The following is a 6,031-nucleotide window of genomic DNA, read 5'->3' on the forward strand; positions in this document are numbered from 1 at the left end:
AATGGGAATACAAAACACACCTTAGTAGGTAATAAGTGCCGCAACGCGCCCAATAGGTGCCGCTCAACACACTTTAACCATCATCCTTTCTTGCCTATGCGCCGCGTGCTTGCTTGGCGCATCGAGGTCCTGGTTTCGAACGTCAATTACGACTAATTTTTTTATTCGAGTATTTCTGGCTTGTGGACGTCGCACTCGCCAAAATTTTGATGGCTGCTATTGATTGTTAACAGCGCTAACTACAACAACGTCAGAAGGAACTTCGCGCAAATGGACAAGTAATGATGTCGCCTCAAAACCTACTGCTGAGGTTCAGTGATCATGGCGTTAGGCTGTATTCTACGAGTGCGTGATTTCAAATGATCTGCCAACATGGAGAAATATCAATGGACGCCAAACTGAGACAACCGTCCGTTGGGCGCTATCAGGTAACAAGATCGGCATGAGGTCGAAAGGAACCTGACAATGTCCACACCGGCGCTTGCTATCTGCATGCTTTCAATCCGTCGTTAACCACTGCCGTCGTGTCAGCAGTGCGCAAAAAATTATAGTTTGAATTTTTTGCACACTGCTGACACGACGGCAGTGGAGCGCAGCTCGCATACTCTATTCGTCTCTACTGCTACGTCTGCGCCACGATTAGGCCGACTTTTATCTTACCAATTATATACACCCGCTAGACAAGTCACACTTCGTTGCACTGTTGGCTGGCTTTTATTGAGAAAGCAATACTGCTCGCAGTTTGAGCCGTCAGCGTGGCCCGGCAGTGACCACCATTGAACTTTGACCTTTAGACGACCCCAACCTGATAGGAGCTGTCAACTTGGGTCTTTTGTTTCAGATGGGACGGGTATGTCAGAATCATCCTGTCAGGACCCTGGCATTCAAGTTACTCCTAGAGCCCAAATACTCCTAGAGCCCAAGTTACTCCTAGAGTCCATACGGCTTGGTTAAAGAGGGGCTTTATATGTTGGCTGGCAGGAGCTGCCAACTTGAGTCTCTCGTTTCACATCGGATGCTTATGTTCGAATCAACCTGCCTGCCAGGACTGGGGAATTTCGTTACCCATCTAGGCCACTAAGGGACATTCATACGGTTTGGCTAAAGCGGGGCTTTATGTGTGGGCTGGGGAAGAAGAAGAAGAATGCTCGGTCACCTACAGCTATTTTTTTCGCTCAATATTCGGTTCAGCAGCGTGGAACTCTTCTAATTGTTTTGTTTCGCCTAAATTAACAGGTCAAACGTCACATCTCTCAACAAGTGCTAATATACCCTAACTACATTTTGCGAATGCTCTCATCAGTATTCAATTTTTTCACGACGAAAAAACTTAGATTTACTGTAGCACTTACACGTAAGCCATACTTCAAATCTATTTTGTGCATGCGTATACAGGCTTAGGCGTATGCCCAAGTAAATTTATATAGGTAGTATTGATATACCATTCTCTGTATTTACCGCTACCATTAGTAAGTGAAGCAATGGATCATGAGAGAGGCAATTATTCGAGGATCTGCTGTAGATATTCGATTGCTTGCCACGAGCCCTGCGAAACCTAATGGTTATTATAATCGTTCGTGGTTACCAATGTAGCTGAGCTGTCTTGGTGGGTTAGCTGGCAAACGTGACGAAGCGAAGCACGCAGATCGCAACACACACACGAACAGAAAAACAAAACAGAGGAAGACTTAGGCTTGCATACGGAGATGCGAAAGCCGTAGTCCTTGTGGTCGAAAATTTTTCGACAAGCATTACAGTTTTTCTAGGAATATATATATCTGTAGATTTGACTACCGACGACATTAGGGTGAGACAGGAAGACATAGTTGAGGTTTTCACAGCTGCTAAATCTCAATGTGAGAGCATTTATTGTCTCATTAGTGGCAAAGCGAGGCTGTGTCGGCAGAGCGTGTCATCAGAGTGTGTCGGCAGAAGGGATGTAAGAAAGTAAGAAACAAAAACGTGCTACAGCAATAATTCGATCCACCATTCCTCCGTTCTCCAGCGAGAGCTCACATCAATAGTCTACGCTAACTTCTTGAGCACGTGCCACAATTAATTTTGTCTAGCGTAAGGGCGCCGGAGGACAGCGAGTGATAGAACAGCAGTAAGCGAGAACAAAAACAGATAAAAATGAAGAAATTACAAAGCAAATTACATGCCCAGACGAAGACAAGTCCACTTGTCAAAACGTTGGCTCGTCTGCGAACTGAGGCGTACCCCATTTACCCTTGTTCGGTTCTTTCTCATACCGTGCAAACCATCTTCTTCTTTTCGTTCTACCTGAAAGGTGTTCCTAAGTATATGTTATGAAAGGCAACGAAATCGATTCGAAATCGGCGTTTACAATACTGAAAGCAAAAGAAGACAGTGAATCTCCTCTTAAACATATGCGTGGCGCCATTTAGAGAGCTTGAAAAAAATTAGCTAAGGTTGTGCTCTGGTTTATCCTGGATGCCTGACTACACCTGTGTCGATCTTGTGATTAAACACACGATTGAGTAGTTTAATTTGTGGTTTCTTTTTTATTTGTGCCAATTAATATGCAGCGATGATCCGTGTAGTAGTGAGACTTGGTTTCTGTTTTGTTTATCTGCATAGTCGAGCTTGCGTTCTTGTGTTGAAGAACCAAGTCTAGACTGGCCCCCATTGGGTGGTCGCTTTTGGCTGGCATAGGTGCAACTCCAAATCAAAACTCTCTTTCACTGTTGGCACTAAAGACGTTTTACGGTTCGGATGTTGGTTGTAGTAACCCATGGAGACCACTAGGTGCTTCTCTGCATGGCTTGACACACCTATTGAGGGAACGTCCATAGCCGTGCTACCATTAGCTTGGGGGGGAGGGGTATATACACACCGTTAACAACCGCACAGCTTTCGCACTGTTTATCACGCGCACCGTTTCACCATTTCGTGACGGCACCGTTGGGACTAGATGGTTGCATACCAGCTTATATATTGCTCCTGATGTTAATCATGTCAGAACGTGATCACCAACTTGTTTGCGTAGTCTCGCTATTGTTCCACCCTTATTCAATTCCCGACGCCGCTAACGAGTAGATGACCTTTAACCTTTAACCTTACGCTTATAGTTTGTGTTGACCTTTGACTTATTACGTGGTCAAAACGAGTTGGTTCTATGACCTACGTGACTTCGCTCTAAGGCTTGACCTTCAAGTTGCTGAAGGGAAAACCGACACTGACGCTGACGACTCGAGTTGGCAGGCTAAGGGAAGCTTCCGCTTCAAAACGTTACTGGGGACACTTAAGCTGAGCCTTTAAGTGTATGGCGCCAGAGCGTATGCTACCTGCCGACATATAAGTTCCGCTTTAGCCTTGTCACATGGATGTGCCTGCGTGTCCTAGGGGTAACGTCCATATGAAAGGAGAGACCCGAGTTGGCCGCTCCTGTCAGATGTAATGTCAGCCAACCATACGCACAGCCAGTGCTCGGCCATGTCAGCTGCAAGCTACGGCCTGCCCGTGCCACGTTCTAAGGCTTGACCTTTGAGTGGCTTAAGAGCAAACCGACACTGACGCTGAGGGCTTGAGCTGGCTGATATAGTGAAGCTTCCGTTCAAAACAGCACTCCGCAGTGGTCTCGTGCATCTCTCACAAGAGAGCAGCAAATAAGCCTCGAATTAGACTTGAATATTAGTGCGAAATGCTTGTTATAAACGGCAAACGCCTAAAGGAATTAACATTCAGCAACATGTAAGGCAGAGATACCAGAAATGCTTTCTCATTGCTTTAGCTAAGCAGACTTAGGTCACTCCTCAATTTATTTTGATTTCGAACGAAGAGGCCTTCAATATGGAGGCGGGTCCCACAAGAGAGCAGCAAATGAGCCTCGAATTAGCATCGAATAACAGTTCGAAATGCTTGTTAAAAACGGCAAATGCCTAAAGAAATTAACATCCAGCAACCTGTACGGCAGAGACACCAGAAATGCTTTCTTATTGCTTAAATTAAGCAGACTTAGGTCACCCCTCAATTTTTTTATTCCGAACGAAGAGGCCTTCAATATGGAGGCCGAAATTCGTCACGATAACATCTTCCCCATTGGCAGAAATGTCTGTTGTGACTGGGACATATTTAGAGCGTATTTCTCAAGACAACCTACCGCAGGTGCTCTCTTTTTTCCGCGCACAGATCGACAAATGGTATATTTATTCTAGCTCATGAGGGTCCAGTCAAGATAAAAAGGTAAGAACCGGACATGCCGGTGCCCGATTAAAAAAAAACCTATGGATCTGGACCACGCAATGGTGTCAGGGCGGTGCGGTCTTATAAGGTTGGCCGGAGCCTGCTCAAAGTTTAAATTCGGAAATATTGCGCAACAAAAGTTTCAGGCTGGGCCAGAAATTATCCGCATCGTCCCAAACACCAAAATTGACTCCACTTTTTACCTGCGACGAGCGATAGACTGCCGCACGCCGAAGGAATTACCCTAAACATACAAACGTGGCACCGGCGCAAGACTGGATCGAGAAAAACAAAAACCTACAAAAAATGTTAGCCACGAGCATATGGTTACGCTCGAAGGCTTTCACGAAGATCGGGATGTAATAGACGCATTGTCAGCTACTAGTCTCTCAGGCTCTGGCACGCGCCCTACCAACAAACATCGTTCTTCTCCAGAGCACCTAGCGCTTCATCTTCTTTGCGGCCGTTCCAATTTGCCCTGCGAAGCCGAAGTCCGCTGGGCCAGTGACGCAGTTTCATGAGGGTTCGAGTGCTTCAAGTGCGCAACATGGAAAAGTTCAGTCTTCGACGAACGGCGAGCTGTCGCAGTTAAACGTGCAATCTAGTAACTGACATAAACAATGGCGGTAGCAACGACGTAAGGTCCATCGTAGTGCGCCAACAGTTTCTGGTGAAGGCCATGCCGGCGAAGTGGTCGCCAAAGCCACATCACCTCACCCGGAGCGCAGGTAACATGTCGACGGTGCTCATACCTGCGTGCTTTGAAACGTTGAAAGCGAACGGGCAATTCGCCGAGATACTTCGGCCAGGCACAGGGTCTCTGCTGCAGGGATCGTCGCTGACTGAGAATGGCAAGATTGTATCCAAGGTGGACAGGCGTACAGAAGAAAGGGCGTAACCCGTCGTTTCATGGGTCGCAGTCTTAAAAGCGTAGGTTACAAAAGGCAGGATGGTGTCCCAGCTTCTGTGATCCGCAGCCACGTGAATTGAAAGAATATTGGTCAACGTTCAGTTTATCCGTTCAGTCAAGCCATTTGTCTGCAGGTGATAGGGCGTCGAGTGGCGAAAAGTTGTTGCGTGGAAACGCAGCAGGTCTTCGATGAAATCCGCAGTGAACTCACGACCGCGGTCACTTATAATAATCCGTAGTGGCCCGTGGCCTAAGATGATCGAGCAGAGTAGAGACACAGAACCCTGATGTGCTGTAGCCGATAGAATAACGGCCGTTTCGAAGTACCGAGTTAGATAATCGGCGCAAATGACAATCCGGTGATCGTCAAAGCAAAACTTTGGAAACGGACCCAACAGATCGATGCCGATTTTGTTTCAAGGTTGCGCTCGGAGGCGGTACAGGGTGTAGGAGCCCAGCAGGGGCAACTGTAGGACTTTTGTGCCGTTGGCACTGCGTGCAAGTGGCCACGTAGTGTTCAAGGGTCCATTGCATCTTAGGCCAATAAAACCGTTCTTGAGCACGGCTGAGCGCGCGAGCTGATCCGAGATGACCAAACCTGAGTTCGTGAAATGCGCACAAAACAGATGGATAGAGGTTTTTAGGAAATGCAAGTAGTAGTCGTGGGCCTAATTGAGAATAGTTCTTACACAGGAGCCTGTCGCGTACACAAAAATGGCCAGTAACCTGACGAGTGTGCGGATAATTGAACAGAGGTCTTTTTCCAGTTCCGATTTAAAACCTTGGTTTGGAAACTCTGAAAACAGGACAGAAATGCTATTGACGAAGTGGTCGGCATCTCACTCGGTGGTGGCTACGGGAAGCCGCGAAATGCAGCCTGTGTCAGCGTGCCACTGGCCGCGTTTTTAGGTAACG

This window comes from Amblyomma maculatum, chromosome 10 (assembly GCF_055883805.1).
Source record: "Amblyomma maculatum isolate TAMU_Amacu chromosome 10, ASM5588380v1, whole genome shotgun sequence".
NCBI lineage: Eukaryota > Metazoa > Arthropoda > Arachnida > Ixodida > Ixodidae > Amblyomma > Amblyomma maculatum.